The following is a 19,796-nucleotide window of genomic DNA, read 5'->3' on the forward strand; positions in this document are numbered from 1 at the left end:
ATTTTCTGTCTGGAAGATCTATCCGTTATCGAAAGTGGAATACTGAAATCTGCTATTATTGTATTGCTGTTTCTCCCTTCGCTGTCCATGGAAGCAGTCCCTGCGAATTCCTACAGCTTTACCTCCTGCAATAGCTAAGCACTGGGGCCCCCAGGCCATAACCTTGGGGTGGGGGGGTCTTTCTTTCTAACTGCCCAGCTACTGGCCTTGTCCTCCCAGGTGTTGCCATGGCAGTGCAGCTGGGTGAAATTCAAGTCCTGGTGGCCCCAGGGTGGGTGCCTGTCTTTCAAAACACTTACCTGAGGGCACAGGTAGGTGTGCATTTTGGTTCACATTCATCCAGCTGAATTGATTGTGGCCTGACTAGAAAAAACAAAAAACAAAAAACCCTTTCTGTGATAAACAGCAAATAGAGTTGAAGGTTTCAGTGCCTTTGTGTTCATTTAATATCTATGCTTTTCTGGTTACAAAATTGACAGATGTCTATTAGAGAAAGTTCAGAAAACACATAAGGAACAAAGATGAAAATAACAATTACGTAGAATCCTATCACTCAAAGGTTGTGACCAATAACATTTTATTTCTTATTTCTATTACAAAAACAGTGCACACTCATAGTGACCAATGACTCTATTTGTCATATTCTTTCCCCAGTTCTGTTCTGTCTCCCAGGAGGCAGTTTACACTTTCATAACTGGAAGCCCACATAAAACATGTTTTCCTTCCTTCCTTTCTCCCTCTCTCTTGCCTGACTTTACTTTATATCACCACTCTCCATAATTCTGAAAGCTTTGCTTGCTATAAGTCACCTTGAAGACACCTGACTCTCCAGAAGGATTACATTCTAAACTGTACAATGATATCCACAATACCTACAGAGTTTTGGAAAGTGGAAAAATAAAAACCCAGGAATGACAAAGGCATCACCTCCCTAACATTTCTTAGAGCAAGCTACTTGACAAAACTCCACTGCTTTTAAGTTAGAGAGTTGATTCCATGCTTTATACTGAAATTCAAAGAACATATGAACAGAATGCATATTTGAGATGTGTGGTATGGTCGCACATGCCTATAGACCCAGCTACTCGGGAGGCTGAACCAGGAGAATCACTAAAACCCAGGAGGCAGAGGTTACAATGAGCCAAGATCACGCCACTACACTCTAGCCAGGGCGACAGAAAGAGACTATTTCGCAAAAACAACAAGCAAACAAAAAAACCCAAACATAAAGTGGATACATTAAGAACTTCTCTGCATGAGAAAACACCTGAAAGAAGGTGAAAAGCAGGCAACACAGAGAAAAAATATCATTGCAATCCACAGACTCAGTAAAGAACTGGTACCCTGAACATACACAGAAGTTCATAAGAAATAAAGAGTCAATCCAATAGAAAAATGGAAATATATTTGTACATGCACAAGATGATATCTGAATGGCCAAGAATCAATGAAAAGTTGCTCAATCTTATTAGTCATCAGTGAAATTAAATTAAAATTAAAATTAGATACCCACCAGAACGTCTAAAATTACAAAAACTGAAAATACCGAGTGTTGGCAAAGATGTGAAGCAACCAGGGCCCTCCCACAGAGCTGGTGCGAGTGTAATTGGTAAGGCAACTTTGAAAAACTGCTTGGCAGAATCTACCAAAGCTCATCCTACACATACCCTGTAAGCCAGTACTTTCAGCACTCAGTACCTACACAACCAAAATGTGTGCACCTGTGCACCAAAAGACATGGGAAGTATCACCATAGCAGCATCGCACTTACAGCTAAGGACTAGAAGCAGCCCAAATGATAAAACAGTGGGTCAACTGCACAATTGGAATATATAGAGAAACTAGAGTATACCCACACGCAGACAAATAGTACAGATATAGCATAGTATGAACTAATGAACCGGTGGTACACACAGCAAACATATTATTTCATTACATTCATCACATTGAGTTTAAAAGTAAGCAAAACTGCAGGTGAGAGGTCAGGAGAAGGGAAAGACTGAATAGAAGAAAAAGAACAGGAAGAAAGATCAAGGGGGCAGATGCCTGCAGCTAATGTTCTAGGTTTTGAGCTGAGCAGTGACTATTTAATACAAAGGCATATTTAAATTGTTTATAATTCATGAAGCTGTACATTTGATATGCATTTTTCTCTTTGTACATTATTCTTCAATAGAAACAATGAGCAGCAAAAATCTATGGGCCATAAAACAGCCCTTATGCAAAGCTAATAAATAAGCTTGTGAAGAACTTCTCGAACTTCTGTCAGCACACATTTCTGAAAAACAGCGTTACTGGCATTCAGCTGGACATTTGCTGGTGTGTTATTGATCAGTTCCTTTAGTTTAAGAATTGTTGCTCACATCAGCAAACCAGCCTGCCCCTTTCTCCAATTCCTTGTCAACACAGCCACAAGGATCCTCAAAAGATATAAATTGGCCTGGTGTGGTGGCTCAAATCTGCAATTCCAGCACTTTGGGAGGCCGAGGCAGGTGGATTACCTGAGGTCAGGAGTTTCAGACCAACCTGGCCAACTTGGTGAAACTCCGTCTCTACTAAAAATAAAAAATTAGCTGGGTGTGGTGATGTGCACTTGTAGTCCCAGTTATTCATCCATTTCTTTTTTTAACACAAACATAAGCATTTTTCTTTATTAAGAATCATCATCTATTTAATAATTACCTCTTACTGTAATTAGTAGTGTGAGGCTCAAATAGTTCCACTGCTCATCAAACAATCCTCATCACTCTTTGGCCACTTGCTTTTTCCTGAGATTCTAGTTCTGTGAACACACCATGCTTCTCTGCAGCTCTTCTTACGGCACCGCCCATGTATTGGCTGGGTAATTCCTAGCACTTGTTAAACAGCCCACTTAGAAAGTTTCCCCCACTTCTCATGTTCCCATCCCAAATCTTGTTGCTACCACATGACTCCACTGTTATCATGGACTGTGCACTGTGCTTGTTTGTTTAGGCTTATAAGCAGTTGATCTGTGACTTACATTTCTTTATTATCCCTGTAACGTACCTCCCTGGTCCACATGAGGAACTCAATACATGTATGTTGAATACGTGAATAGGAAAAAAAATTGTGTAAATATATTTTTATATATTTATATACAATATAATACATATGTATTATATGTAATACTGATTAATATATTAACATATTGATTATATAGTATTATATATAAATTATTTCAATAATGGAATTTGTATTAACACCTTTATTCTGTTTTTGTTTTTTGAGAGAGTCTCCCTATGTCACCAGGTTGGAGTGCAGTGGCACGATCTCAGCTCACTGCAACCTCCACCTCCTGGGTTCAAGTGATTCTTCTGCCTCAGCCTCCCAAGTAGCTGGAACTACAGGCATGTGCCACCATGCCCGGCTAATTTTTTGTATTTTTAGTAGAGGTGGGGTTTTACCATGTTAGCCAGGATGGTCTCAATCTCCTGACCTCGTGATCTGCCCACCTTCTAAAAGGAGATCATCTTGTTGAGATACATTAGCATTTAAAGATGGAGGAGCAAACGACATGTGAGTGGGTACAGCCTCCGCAGAGAGCAACTGGGCAGCAGGGAGCTATGATATATAGGGGTAGCTATTATATAAAGTCAGCTACCTCTGACTGTATATAACCTACTGTTCTACAGGGTTCTATTAGATAGAGTCTCATCACTTGGTTGTTGGGATCTATATCTTTGCTAATTTTTTCCCATTGTTTTACATTATTGAGAAATCCATTATTAGTTCACATTCCTGAAAGTTGTGGCATTATGTTTTATTTTTATTTAAGAGACAGAGTCTTATTCTTTTGCCCAGGCTGGAGTGTGGTGGTGTAACTGTAACTGCCTACAGCCTTGAACTCCTTCATTCAAGCGATGCTCCTGCCTCTGTCCCCCAAAGTCCTGGGATCACAGGCATGCACCACCATTGCTCACCCATGGCATTGTCTGAAATCCCGCCTTCATTGTTGGCTCCAACATAATCCCTTACTATCTCAAGAACCTGAACATGTAATGCACATCTGAAAGTAAACATGCCAAAACTCTGCTGCAGAGAAGCTGATATCTCCTTGCAAATCAAACTCTCCTGTGATCGTTTACATCTCTGATCAGGGCAAACTCAAGCTTCCATTTGTTCGGACCAAAGATGCAGGAGTCAACTTTAACATTTTTGACCCTTGCATCTGGCCGATCAGCAAATCCTGTTGGGTTCTAAACATAATTTGAAGAGAGAGCCCTCCTCTTGTCACTGTTCCCCTGCCACACTCCTCACCCAAGCACCGTCATCCTCCCTCGAGGTACTATACTCACCAGTGTCCCCGCCCTGCTAGGCTGACTTCTAGTTTTCAAACACCAGCCATGATGATCTTGTTAAACTGGAACTGGATTAAGTCCCTCTGCCCAGGCCTCTCCAATGATGTCGCGTCTTACTCAGAAGAAAAGCCAAGTCCTACCACAGTTTACAATGCTCTGCATGATGTGGTACCCTGTTCCCATCCACTTCCTCCCCTCCCCCGACACCAGCCACACCTCCTCTGGCTGTTCCCTGAAAGTGTCCACTCACCCCGCTGACCATACACACACCAGCCTCAGGCCTTAGCCATCCCCTGCCAAAGATGGCTCATGTCCCCTTCCTCAAGCTTCCTGGTGCTTCAGTATAAATGACACATATTTTTATATTTGTTGTCCATTTTCCCCGTTAAAATGTAACTTCCGTGATGTTGGGGAGTTTTGTTTGTTCATTAAAGTACAGTGCCTAGCACAAAATAGGTACATAATACATACATTAAAAAGTAAATTTAAATAGGAATGCAAGGAGTTCTACATTTTAAAGGGTGTTTCTACTGTCTTATCTAGATTTTCTAGTTACAGAAGAAGTTCTCAGGATACCTAGTGTACCGTAATGTCAGAAACCTATAGTGTGTTTTCCACAGGAAAGAAACAACAGATAGACTTAGGCTCTCTATCCTTAAATCAGTTCGAAAAACTGTGAACATATTGCTCATCTCTAATCAAAGAAAATCCAATAGCATCATGTTATAGATGATCAGACACTTCATTGTTTTTTTTTTCCCTCTAAGCTTAAACACTAATACATTTTGTATTGAGAGATTAATTAGGAAATTCCGCTGCTCTCTGTAAAGGCTTAATAAAAATGTAAACTGTAATATAACGGTGAAATAAATGAAACACTTCAAAACAGAGAAAGAATTGTGGAAGAGTTTAAAATTGCTCACGGGAATGCTGGGAAGATGGCCGCCTAAGAACAGCTCAGGACTTCAGCTCCCAGTGAAAGTGCAGAGGGTGAGTGGACGCCGCATTTCCAGACGAACTCTTATTGCCCACAGACCAGGAGATACCCAGGCAGAGGGGTCGCCAGCGTCGCAGTCCCAGCCGGTGCGGCTGTTTTGGCCCCCGCGGGGCTGATTCCGCCCGCGCGGCTGCTGTGACCACTCCCTGTTGCTGCGGTTCTCCGTACAAAAGCCACTGGTCTGGGAGCCCTCTTAGCTGGTGAGCAGAGCCCTGAGAGGGCAGAGTGGGCCATTCATCTGAAATAGCGAGTCAGGCCAGGAGATTCCTAGGCAAAAAATCCGCCAGGAGCTGGTGCCGCAGTTCGAGCCGACTCCGTGAGTTGCAGCACGGGAGATCCGGGCGCCTTTTCAACAAGCGACCGGAACGCGGGGTCTTTCAACTTAAAAGAAAAGACTCTGAGTCAGGGAGCCAGGTGATCAGGCACGGTTGGTCCCACCCCTCCACCCCCAACAACAACGAAAACAAAAACAGTAATTGGAAACCCTCTGGGTTGAGCCCTTCAAACCAAGCACAGCTGAACCGGGACGGTCCGGCTCCATGGGGAAAGGGTTTCCGCCATTACCGAGACTCTCCACCACTACGGAGGCAGGCTGCCGTTGCCGAGGCAACCCGCCGTTGCTGAGGCAACCTGCCACAACAGAGAGAGTCCGCCATAACAGAGGCGGGGCCACCATTGCCGAGACAGTTCTAACTAAGCCCTTATAAAAAGGACTACAGGGAAGAGCTCAGGGCAGCTGGGCGGAGCCCACAGCAGCTCAGCAAAGCCCCTGAGGGCAGGCAGTGGCTAGGCGTGCTGCTAGCTGGGCGGGTCCGACCTGAAAGAAAAGTCAAAAAAGGCAGTAGTGCAAGGGAAACTCATAAAGCTCCAACTCCCTGGGACAGAGACAGACAACAGGTGGATAAACCCACAAAAATGGGAAGAACCCAGCGCAAAAAGGATGAAAACTCCCGAAACCAGAACACCTCTCCTCCTAAAAGGGATCACAACTCCTCACCAGCAAGGGAACCAGACCGGATGGAGAAGGAGGGTGATGAAATGACAGAATCAGACTTCAGAAGGTGGGTAGTAAGAAACTACAATGAGCTAAAAGAACATGTTCTAACCCATCGCAAAGAAAATAGGAACCTTGAAAAAAGATTGGACGAACTGCTGACGAGAATGGACAGCATAGAGAGGAGTATAAATGAATTGATGGAGCTGAAAAACGCAACACGAGAACTTCGTGAAGCATGCACAAGCTTCAACAGCCGAATTGACCAAGCAGAAGAAAGGATATCAGAGGTCGAAGATCAACTCAATGAAATAAAAAGAGAAGGCAAGAACAGAGAAAAAAGCGCAAAAAGGAATGAACAAAATCTTCAAGAAATGTGGGACTATGTGAAAAGACCTAATCTACGTCTGATAGGTGTACCTGAATGTGATGAAGAGAATGAATCCAAGCTGGAAAATACTCTTCAGGATATTATCCAGGAAAACTTCCCCAACCTAGCAAGGCAGACCAATATTCAAATCCAGGAAATACAGAGAACACCACAAAGATATTCCTCAAGAAGAGCAACCCCAAGGCACATAATCGTCAGATTCACCAGAGTTGAAATGAAAGAGAAAATGCTAAGGGCAGCCAGAGAGAAAGGTCGGGTTACCCACAAAGGGAAGCCCATTAGACTCACAGCAGATCTCTCAGCAGAAACCCTACAAGCCAGAAGAGATTGGGGGCCAATATTCAACATCCTTAAAGAAAAGAACTTTCAACCCAGAATCACATATCCAGCCAAACTAAGCTTCATAAGTGAAGGAAAAATAAAATCCTTTGTGAACAAGCAAGCACTCAGAGATTTCATCACCACCAAACCTGCTCTACAAGAACTCCTGAAAGAGGCTCTACACATGTAAAGGAACAACCAGTACCAGCCACTCCAAAAACACACCAAATGGTAAAAAAGCATCAACACAATCAAGAATCTGCATCAACTAACCAACAAAACAGCCAGGTAGCATCAAAATGACAGCATCAAATTCACACATAACAATACTATCCCTAAATGTCAATGGACTAAATGCCCCAATCAAAAGACACAGACTGGCAAATTGGATAAAAAGCCAAAACCCATCAGTGTGCTGTATCCAGGAAACCCATCTTACATGCAAGGATACACAAAGGCTCAAAATAAAGGGATGGAGGAAGATCTACCAAGCAAATGGAGAGCAAAAAAAGGCAGGAGTTGCAATTCTCATCTCTGATAAAATAGACTTTAAAGCAACAAAGATCAAAAGAGACAAAGAAGGACATTACATAATGGTAAAAGGATCACTGCAACAAGAAGAGCTAACGATCCTAAATATATACGCACCCAATACAGGAGCACCCAGATACATAAGGCAAGTTCTTAATGACTTACAAAGAGACTTAGACTCCCACACAATAATAGTGGGAGACTTTAACACCCCATTGTCAATATTAGACAGATCAACCAGACAGAAAATCAACAAGGATATCCAGGACCTGAATACAGACCTGGAACAAGCAAACCTAATAGACATTTACAGAACCCTCCACCCCAAATCCACAGAATATACATTCTTCTCAGCACCACATCACACCTACTCTAAAATTGACCACATAATTGGCAATAAATCACTCCTCAGCAAATGCAAAAGAACAGAAATCATAACAAACAGTCTCTCAGACCACAGTGCAATCGAGTTAGAACTCAGAATGCAGAAACTAACTCAGAACCGCACAGCTTCATGGAAACTGAACAACTTGCTCTTGAATGTTGACTGGATAAACAATGAAATGAAGGCAGAAATAAAGATGTTCTTCGAAACCAATGAGAACGAAGACACAACATACCAGAATCTCTGGGACACATTTAAAGCAGTCTCTAGAGGAAAATATATAGCAATGAGTGCCCACATGAGAAGAAAGGAGAGATCTAAGATTGACACCCTATCATCAAAATTGAAAGAGCTAGAGGAGCAAGATCAAAAAAACTCAAAACCTAGCAGAAGACAGGAAATAACTAAGATCAGAGCAGAACTGAAGGAAATAGAGACACAAAAAACTCTTCAAAAAATCAGTAAATCCAGGAGCTGGTTTTTTGAAAAGATCAACAAAATAGACCACTAGCCAGATTAATAAAAAAGAAAAGAGAGAATAACCAAATTGATGCAATAAAAAACGATAAAGGTGATATCACCACAGATTCCACAGAAATCCAAACCATCATCAGAGATTATTACAAACAACTCTATGCACATAAACTAGTAAACCTGGAAGAAATGGATAAATTCCTGGACACCTGCAACCTCCCAAGCCTAAACCTGGAAGAAGCTGAAACCCTGAATAGACCAATAACATGGTCTGAAGTCGAGGCAGCAATAAAGAGCCTACCACCCAAAAAAAGCCCAGGTCCAGATGGGTTCACAGCTGAATTCTACCAGACATACAAGGAGGAGCTGATACCATTCCTTCTGAAACTATTCCAGACAATCCAAAAAGAGGGAATCCTTCCCAAATCATTTTACGAGACAAACATCATACTGATACCAAAACCCGGCAGAGACTCAACAAGAAAAGAAAATTTCAGGCCAATATCCATGATGAACATAGATGCAAAAATCTTCAATAAAATACTGGCAAACCGATTGCAACAGCATATCAAAAAGCTCATCCACCATGATCAAGTAGGATTCATCCCGGGGATGCAAGGCTGGTTCAACATACGCAAGTCCATAAACGTAATCCACCACATAAACAGAACCAAAGACAAAAACCACATGATTATCTCGATTGATGCAGAGAAGGCTTTTGACAAAATTCAACAACCCTTTATGCTAAAAACCCTCAATAAAATAGGTATTGACGGAACATATCTCAAAACAATAAAAGCTATTTACGACAAACCAACAGCCAATATCATACTGAATGGGCAAAAACTGGAAGCATTCCCTTTGAAATCTGGCACTAGACAAGGATGCCCTCTCTCACCACTCCTATTCAATATAGTACTGGAAGTTCTAGCCAGAGCAATCAGGCAAGAAAAAGAAATAAAGGGTATCCAAATTGGAAAGGAGGAAATCAAATTGTCTCTATTTGCAGATGACATGATTGTATATCTGGAAGACCCCATCATCTCAGCCCAAAATCTCCTGAAACTGATCAACAACTTCAGCAAAGTCTCAGGATACAAAATCAACGTGCAAAAATCACAAGCATTCCTATACACCAGTAACAGACTTCAAGAGAGCCAAATCAAGAACGAACTGCCATTCACAATTGCTACAAAGAGAATAAAGTACCTAGGAATACAACTAACAAGGAACGTAAAGGACCTCTTCAAGGAGAACTACAAGCCATTGCTCAACGAAATAAGAGAGGATACAAACAGATGGAGAAACATTCCATGTTCATGGTTAGGAAGAATCAACATCGTGAAAATGGCCATACTGCCCAAAGTAATTTACAGATTCAACGCTATTCCCATCAAGCTACCAATGACCTTCTTCACAGAACTGGAAAAAAACACCTTAAACTTCATATGGAACCAAAAGAGAGCCCGCATAGCCAAGTCAATTCTAAGCAAAAAGAACAAAGCGGGAGGCATCACACTACCGGACTTCAAACTATACTACAAGGCTACAGTAATCAAAACAGCATGGTACTGGTACCAAAACAGAGATATAGACCAATGGAACAGAACAGAGGCCTCAGAGGAAATACAACATACCCACAACCATCTGATCTTCGACAAACCTGACAAAAACAAGCAATGGGGAAAGGATTCCCTGTTTAATAAATGGTGTTGGGAAAACTGGCTAGCCATGTGCAGAAAGCAGAAACAGGACCCCTTCCTGACACCTTACACCAAAATTAACTCCAGATGGATTAAAGACTTAAACATCAGACCTAATACCATAAAAACCTTACAAGAAAATCTAGGCAAAACCATTCAGGACATAGGTGTAGGCAAGGACTTCATGACCAAAACGCCAAAAGCAATGGCAACAAAAGCCAAAATAGACAAATGGGACCTAATCAAACTCCACAGCTTCTGCACGGCAAAAGAAACAGTCAGTAGAGTGAATCGGCAACCAACAGAATGGGAAAAAATTTTTGCAGTCTACCCATCTGACAAGGGGCTGATATCCAGAATTTACAAAGAACTAAAGCAGATCTACAAGAAAAAAACAAACAAGCCCATTCAAAAATGGGCAAAGGATATGAACAGATACTTTACAAAAGAAGACATACAGGAGGCCAACAAACATATGAAAAAATGCTCATCATCACTGGTCATCAGAGAAATGCAAATCAAAACCACATTGAGATACCATCTCACACCAGTTAGAATGGCGATCATTAAAAAATCGGGAAACAACAGATGCTGGAGAGGATGTGGAGAAATAGGAACACTTTTACACTGTTGGTGGGAATGTAAATTAATTCAACCATTGTGGAAGACAGTGTGGCGATTCCTCAAGGACCTAAAAATAGAAATCCCATTTGACCCAGCAATCCCATTACTGGGTATATATCCAAAGGATTATAAATCATTCTACTACAAGGACACGTGCACACGAATGTTCATTGCAGCACTGTTTACAATAGCAAAGACCTGGAACCAACCCAAATGCCCAACGATGATAGACTGGATAGGGAAAATGTGGTACATATACACCATGGAATATTATGCAGCCATCAAAAACGATGAGTTCACGTCCTTTGTAGGGACATGGATGAACCTGGAAACCATCATTCTCAGCAAACTGACACAAGAGCAGAAAATCAAACACCGTATATTCTCGCTCATAGGCGGGTGTTGAACAATGAGAACACATGGACACAGGGAGGGGAGCACTACACACTGGGATCCGTTGGGGGGAAATGGGGGAGGGGCGGGGGGGTGGGGAGGTGGGAAGAGATAGCATGGGGAGAAATGACAGATACAGGTGAGGGGACGGAAGGAAGCAAAGCACACTGCCATGTGTGTACCTATGCAACAATCTTGCATGTTCATCACATGTACCCCAAATCTAAAATGCAATTAAAAAAAAAATAAAATAAAATAAAATAAAATAAAAATAAAATTGCTCACAAGACTAAAAGGGAGCCCAGTGACTTGACCATATTATATAGACTGTTCATGTAGCTTCCATCTGTGCTGCATCCAATAAAGTTGTCATTTAGAGTCATGTGCAGATAGAGAATGACGTTTCTTTCAGTCGATGGTTTGCATATACAATGGTGTTCCTACCAGATTATACTGGAAAATTCTCATCATCTAGTGACAACATAGCTGTTGATAACATCATGCCACAGTAACTTATTTTTAAAAATAAATTTAGTGTAGCCAAAGTGCATAGTGTTTATAAAGTCTATGGCAGTGTAATGTCCTACCCTTTTCTGCCAATCACCACTCACTCACTGACTTACCCAGACCAACTCGCAGTCCTGGAAGCTCCATTCATGGTAAGTGCCCTAGACAGGTGTACCATTTTTGTCTTTTATGCTGTATTTTCACTATACCTTTTCTATGTTTAGATATACACACACTCACCATTGTGTTATAGTTGCCTGTAGTATTCAGTACAGCAACATTCTGTACAGGTTTGTAGCTTAGGAGCAACAGGCTATATACCATATAGCCTAGGCGTGTAGGAGGCTATGCCGTCGAGGTTTGTATAAGTACGCTCTGTGATGTTCACACAATGACAAAATCACCCAAACGTATTTCTCAGAATGTATCCCTATGGTTAAGCAACACATGACTGTACCTCTATGTAATCAGTGTGTATGCTGCATGCACACATGTATGTGTATATCTATATGTCTGTATGTGCAGTGGGTGTATGCATGCATTACATGCATGCTTATTGCTTTTGAGGTCATCAAGGTGCAATATTACAGTACAAGGCAGCAGACGGTTTACAATTGGGGAGAAGGCATTAGAACAGTAACATGAGGTTTCTGTGAAGGCAACGGTGATGCTGCTTCAAATGTCCACCCTGTAAAGACACAGAGCCTTTGGCTACCACCTGCCTCCTGTGCAGTCAAAGGTGGCTTAGGTGATTAATTTCCACCTGACAGATGCTACCTTTCCTTTGTCAATGCAGGTTCTGTGCTCTCCTACCTTAACAGCAGTCTTCAGCCACAGTTAGCCTTTTAGAGCATTTTTAAAGAATGAGTTGAAAATCAAGTTAAAAAAACAAAAACAAAAAACCAAAGTCATCACTCATTTCCTCCTGCATCATTTGTGAAAGACATTAAGAACTTTGTCTAATAGAAAATAATGTAACGATTTCTAAATCAATATGATCAATAGTTAAGTTTCCTTTTTCTGCCCATAAAACTAAAATTTTACTTAAATGAATAAAGACCATTGAAAAACCATGAGTGTATCCCACAGAGCAACCCAGGAACACCTTCTCTCCCGGCTGTGTGACGGGATTGAAGGCAAACACGCTGCAGCAGCCTCCGCATCGGACCCCGGTCCTGGGCCAGGGACTGTGTCTTTTTCATTGAATTCCCCACACCCAGTACAGCATCTGGATCAAAGTAGGTGCTGGATAAAACTGCTGACTGGCTACCTGAGTGAATGGGTAACTGAAGGAGAAGAGGCAGGGTCTGCTTGTGTGATCTGTAGACTGAGAGGATCTGCCAGGAATGTGCCATGAAAGCACAGTGGCCAGGCCGGCGGCACAGCCTCATTAACCCTTGCAGGTTCTGGGTATTGAGCCGGACACTCCATAGGGAGTGAAGGGCCCTCTGATCCCTCTGAGGTCAGGGGAATTCCTGGCAGGGACTGAGAGAGGGTGTGGGGTGAGCTCTGATTGGTGTGGACGCAGTTCCTCCTCACCTCAGCCACACAGCGATGGCCTTGAAGTTTCCAAGGCTGCCACAGCTCCCATCTAAAGAAAACTAGGCTCTTGGGTCCACACAAGTATATATTCTATGGCTATTACACAAGGCTTCTTAATAGATATTCATGGATCTCTCAGAAGATGGGTAGCTTCTTACAGAACAGACGTGGGTGCTCACTGTCTCCAAACGCTCTCACTGGCTGGAAATTGCAGGTTTGCAAACACATTCCTGAATGTACTGCCAGCTTCAATGCACAGCCACGTGGCATGGCGTGACAGTTTGCATGGAGCAGTGGCCCCGTTAGGGAGACGAGATCCATCACAGAAAGAGGCCTGGGGATGCTGGTTTGAAGATGGATGGGATGGAGGCAGGATCACTGCAGCCCAGGGAGTGACCACAGCCAGCAGAGCTGCCACCATCCAGGGCCCAGGATAAACTGCTGAGGAGCCAGGCTGGGCTGCAGGATGTGTGGGTTAAAAGGTCCCTAGCACAGAGTGGTCCTCGTCCACTTCGTAGTCTTACAGTTGGCAAAACAGAGGCCTAGACAATATAAGATTACATCCCAGAGACAGCGATACTCGCAGAGGCCACGGGACTTCCAATCGGCTGTCAGAAAGGAAAGTTCTGAGTCCCTGGCCTGTCTTGACTGCCTGTGCAGCTTTGACCCTAAGCCCCTTAGCCCCCTGACAGCAGAGTGGATGGGAAGAGAGCAGGGGAGATGCTGCTGGCTGAAGCCCCCAGGAGTGCCTCGGCGTTGCTGAAAAGATGACCAGCAGTCCTTCCTACTAGCTAGGACAGTGATCCCACCATGAGGACCATGGGGCAGAAGTCGGGAGAGTGGAAGATAGAATGAAGGAGACAAGGACCTGGAGCCCAGCTAGAGAGGAGGGGAACCCCCGCAGAGCCTGAGAACTCAGGAAGGCCATGTGGCAAGGGATTGAAGTTGTTGGAGGAGATCCAGAAGCCTGCCAGCCAATTCCTCTGCTGATGGCTCAGCTCTGGAGGTGCTGCCCCACCTCACCACACAATCTGCCCTTGCTGGTGATGCTGGTGCTACATGGGCACAACTGCCCTGCCGCCAGTATATGCCCCACTCCCCACCCCACCATGCCTACTCTGCCCATGAAATTGACCACTTCAGCTAAGAGGCCAGCCTTGTGAGAGAAAGAAACGCAAGTCATACATCCTTCTGGACTTTCCCTTTACACTCAGGCCCTCAAGTTTTTCAATGATATAATTCAGATCATGTGATATGTTCTTGGGTGATTTGTTTTCCATATGCCATAGATATTTCTCTGTGTCAGCAGAGAGAGCTAATTCATTTCCCCCCAGGGGAAATGAATGAGCATCACTTTCCCTTTTGTAGATGTACTGCAATTCCTTTAACTGTTTCTGTTTCATGGGCTTTGTCTTCCTGTTATAAAACAAAAGTAAAACTGGGACACTTGTCTGGCTGTCTTAGCCTGAAGAGCCAGAAGTTGCTGTAGAAAAAAATCCTGCAAGTGGAGTTGCTGGGTCAAAATGGAATTGGATGTTAAATGTAGATAGGCACTGCCATATTATCCTTCAAGGACCATATGCCAAGTAACGCGTCACTAGTCGCTAGCCATGCCAGTGCCATCTCCCCACGCCTTTGCCAAGACTGGACATTTTTATTCTTTTGTTTGTCAACACTGTAAGCAAAATGTGGTACCTTCGAGTTTTGCTGTTGTTATTGTTGTTAAGTTGCTCTCCCCTGATTACTCATGGAGCTGGTTGACTTTTCACATGTTTACGGGCTATGGATATTTCTTCTTTGGTGAACTGCCTATGTATATTTCCTGATTAATTTTACTTGCTGATTTTTCTTTTGATTTGAAGCACTCTGTATATTATAGGCATCACTTTATCATTGGTGGTTTGTCTTATCATTTTAAAAAATGACTTTCCCCTACAGAAGTTGAAATTTTAATGAAATAAAATCTGTGTTGTTTCTCTTCTATAGCTTGTGGGGTTTTGGGTTTGCTTAGAAAATTCTTCTCCCAAAATAAACACTATTCTCTGTTATTTCCTTGTAATAGTTCTTGGGGTTATTTTTCTCCTAAATGTTCACACTTTAATACATCTGAAAGTAACATTTGTAAATGGTACAAGATTTCACTAGTGAATTGCTTTTACATGGATGGCCACGTGTTACCACACAGTTAGATGCCTGTCCTTCATCACTGATTTAAAATGCCACATTTATCAGACACAATATGCCTCCGATGCAATCCTGCGGAGGTAAGGAATGGGTGGTTAGACGCTGGAGTGTGGCTTCGAGGAACTGGGATTGTTTCTGCTACTCAGAATGGGAGCATACGTAGAAGCTGAGCCATGCAGTCGCTCCCGCACACCTGAGATCACACCTTCCACGGGCAGAATACAAGGGCAGGTGTGCTGGGGTCCTAAAGCCAAAGTGAAAGGACCACCCAGCCTTTATCCGAAGGAATGTTCCCTGGACTATGGTTGTTCCAAGGCTGACCCACACGCAGTTTAAAAACTAGACATGATGTTTCAGGGAAAAGAGCTTAAGGGTAGGTTCACCTGTTGAAGCCGGCTACAATTAAGTCAAGAAGGGGCAGAGGGAGGGGCACAAAAGCAAAGAAATGCCACTTATCTGAAATCTCCAAGAGGAATGTGGGTGTGGCAACTGGCACCTGCACCAGATTCCAAGCCTCTGGACTGTGAGTGATTGCAGGGCAGAGGGATCGGGAGCCTCCAGCAGCAGAGGCCTGGGACTGCTCCAGACACAAAATGAGCCCAGAGCCCCCCACATGACTACAGGTAGGAAGCAGGCTGAGAAAAAGCTGCCAGCTTGCAAGGATTCCACGGTCTCTTTAGTACCCTATTCTCCAAAGAGGAGCCAAGGCCAGGAGAGTAGGAGATGATGAACCCCTGCCCTGCTGGGAAACTGAACGACCAAGGGTGATGGGATATCACAGCCTCTGCCCAGTGAAATTTCAGGGGTTCTATGGCCGCTAACGGTCACCTGTCTCCCAGTTATTCCATTCCTGTTCTACTAGTGCATGTTGTTGTGTGGGTGTGACTGTATGGCTGTGTAGTATCAACTAACCTTTTATTTTGTTTTGTCCATGGGTCTCCAGACTCAAAGAAGCTGTATCTGCATCTTACAAAGAGACCACTGGGTATCACAGAGAAGCCCGTGACTTTGAGGCTGATGAGGCTTTACGATGTCTCCCACAGGGAGCAATTGCCTTTGATAGTTGTGTAGAAAAAAGACTGATTCAAATATTTGGTGACCAGAAGGGTAGACTGTGGCGGGCATTAAAACCATTTACTAATATCTACTTTTCTTGTGCTTCTGGGCACTCAGGAGAATTGTACCGCCTGGCTTCACTGAAGCTACATGTGGATATGTAACTTGCTTTGACCAATGAACTATGATAAATGGCAGATGCCATTTTAACTGAATGTATTTAATTGCCAGTGCTCACCTCTCCAGTCCTTCTCTTGCCCCTAAGCCTGGTGACCTCTCGATGGCAGTTGCTCCATTAGCCTGGAGGAGAATGGCATGGAGCAAGCCCTGACTGCCCATGTACCAGGAGCAGGAAATAAACCTTTGTGGTTTGAGCTGCCAAGATGTGGGGGCTGTCTGCTACTGTATCTAACTTAAACTAATTGAAATACCTTCATTCATTCCCGTGGACTCAACTGTCTCTATATGGATGACTCTCAGATTTAGGATTCTAATGCAGTCCTCAACCCTGAGCCAGACACTTGCTTTTTGGTGCCGCTCTTCTTCACCTATGAATATTCAAGTGCCCAAGACTCCATCTTGAGCTTCTTTTTCTTCTCTATCTACACTTTCCTCCTCTGCAATCTTATTCCATATCAGGCCTTAAATATTTAAGCACCAGTGTCTTCCAAATGTAAATCTCTAGCCCCAACTAATACCTCTCTAGTACGCATTACTTAATTCCTGGATAGTTCCTGCATGACTCTGGACTCTTGAAACTGAATTTGAGCATTGTCTCTGTCTCCTGAATTTCACTATTGAATCAACCATTATTACCTAATATAAAAAAAACTCCTTGAAAACATCAACACACATACACACAGACACACACGCACTTTGTGAAAAAGTGTTTATATTTTTCCCACTTAAGTAGTAGGAATGGAGCAAATTTCATAATTTAAAAAAATCCCTTGAGCCGGGCGTGGCAGCTCATGCCTGTAATCCCAGCACTTTGGGAGGCTGAGGCGGGTGGATCATCAGGTCAAGAGATCGAGATCATCCTGGTCAACGTAGTGAAACTGTCTCTACTAAAAATACAAAAAATGAGCTGGGCATGGTGGCACGTGCCTGTAATCCCAGCTACTCAGGAGGCTGAGGCAGGAGAATTGCCTGAACCCAGGAAGCGGAGGTTGCGATGAGCCAAGATCATGCCATTGCACTCCAGCCTGGGCAACAAGAGTCAAACTCCATCTCAAAAAAAAAAAAAAAAAAAATCCCTTGAACAGTGTAGCTAAGAAGGGAAGGAAGGAAAAAAGGAAAGGGTGATGTAAGCTTGGTCACATCAAACAGAAAACGTAAATACTACGAACAGAACATTATTGTACCCCATCAGCAACCTGTCTTCAATAAATCATTTTGCTAAGCAAGAATCAGAACCTAAAGTAGCCCCTTTCCCGAGACATGTATTCCTCAAGAAATATGCCCTTGAGAACACTGCTCTCACAGGACACTTAAGTCATCAATAACTTCACATGAGCTTCGATGGCTGCAATGATTCATTGCACCCACCAGCCAAGAGTAAATTCTAGAGGAGTTGTAAATGTTAGAAGTGATGATGGCATTGCCATGATTCTTTTAATTAACAGTGTTCAATGGGAAGATTGTTCCTCCATGGGTCAATTTCTAGGAAAAGCCACCTGAATTAGAGATGGAAAACAGCAAAAACAGTAACAGAAAAACACACGTGGCCTGCCTCACTATGTCACGTTACGATACATGGAAAAGTCTGAAATCTTCATTTACATTTCCCTATTTTGACTCTTCATCAGGGAGGTGAGGCTGAGTGAGAGGAAGACAGGAGGTTGTGGGCCAGGGCCATGGGCCATGCAGAAGCAGGTGGTGCTAGGTGCAAGCGCTCACTCACCCATAAGAGACTCTCTCTCCTACCTTGTCTCAAATCCATTACCCCATAATGTCCAGCACAAGAGCCTGGCCATGCATCCCTTCTCAGCCTGGCATCCCACTTTCTGGGTGGTTCATCTCTCAACCTCACCTCACATCTCCACCTTTCCCAACCTTCCCACAGCAGAACTTGTGCTGATTTGTAAGGCTGCCTCTATTTTTGTACAAGATCCTACATAGTGCAAGGCCTGTTCTAGGCGTCCCAGTTTTTTCCACAGTACCAGCCCATGCAGGAATACCATATATTTTAGTTACTGTTCATTTAAAATATTGATCTTTCCATCCGTCCACCTATTTTTTTTCCCCATACTGTTGTCTCAACTACTTAGACCTTTACTATTCAATGAGGATTTTAAAATTAATTTGTTAAATCTGACAAAAATCCAAGTTGAAATGTTGAAGGTTTGGACTGCATTTAGAGACTGATTCGTGAGGAACAGTGACCTCAACACACTGAGTCTTTTGATCTAGAATGAGATTTCAATGAATATCTCTCATCATTCTTCAACCTGGCGCCATCTGGCCTCAGCTTTGGCCTTTCCTCCAAGACTATTGCTGCTAAGATCCACAGGATGGCCCTGTTTCCAATCCTGTGGGTGTTTCATTCCCTGTTTTATTAGATCTATGTGCCAGGTTTGTTGCCTTTGATGACCTCTTCCTTGAACATTCTCCTCTGTTGCTGCTCTAACACCTGGCTCTCCTGTTTCATCCAACTACTTCTCAGCCACCCCTTCTGACTCTTCTTGGCTGACCCTTCTGTGGCTATCTGACATGTAAATGATTCCCCAAGGCTCCACTCTGAGCTCCTTTATGCTGACTTACGCTTTCTCCATAGATGAAGCTGTCAGTAGCCATGCCTTCAAATATCACCCAAATGCCAAGACTTTCCAGGATTATATTTCAAGCCGTAAATGCTCTTCTCATCTTTACCTTGGTCTTGTACATCTGACTACCTAGTCTTCACTTGGATACCTCACAGTTATTGCAAACATAGTGAGGCAAAAAGCACATCTGGCTGTTCTTTTTGAATTGGCCTCTCCTCCAATTTTCCTGCATTTAGTAAAGCGTTCTTCCATCTACTCAGTTGATCACACCAGTATCCCAGGAGCCATTCATAATCTGCCTTCTCCCTTCATGAAGCATCAGTAATTTCATGGTGCATCAGTAATTTCATGGAGCATCAGCAATTTCATGGCGGGATTTCTGCATTCAAGATAGCATTGAGGCTACTGGATTCTCCCCATCTTCACTTCTGCCATCTGCCCCAAGTGCCCAGCATAGAGCAGCTGAGACGGCCCCTCATTCCTGCTATCTGTCTCCACCCCTAACCATTTTCTGTTTGGCAATCTTTATGACCTTTTCAATGGGTTCATACTTTTCCTTCACCTTAATTCTACAGTGGACTCCCATGACGGAATGAAACAGAAGCCGCTT

General features: G+C 43.3%; 1 protein-coding gene across 2 annotated transcripts in view; it reads right to left on the reverse strand.

The window, feature by feature from the left end:
• The window catches only part of OTUD7A (OTU deubiquitinase 7A), a 338,001-nt gene that overhangs the window by 178,152 nt on the left and 140,053 nt on the right, over window positions 1-19,796 (reverse strand). The gene's annotated exons all lie outside the window — the stretch shown is intronic.

The sequence above is a fragment of the Saimiri boliviensis genome, chromosome 5, assembly GCF_048565385.1.
Source record: "Saimiri boliviensis isolate mSaiBol1 chromosome 5, mSaiBol1.pri, whole genome shotgun sequence".
Classification (NCBI taxonomy): domain Eukaryota; kingdom Metazoa; phylum Chordata; class Mammalia; order Primates; family Cebidae; genus Saimiri; species Saimiri boliviensis.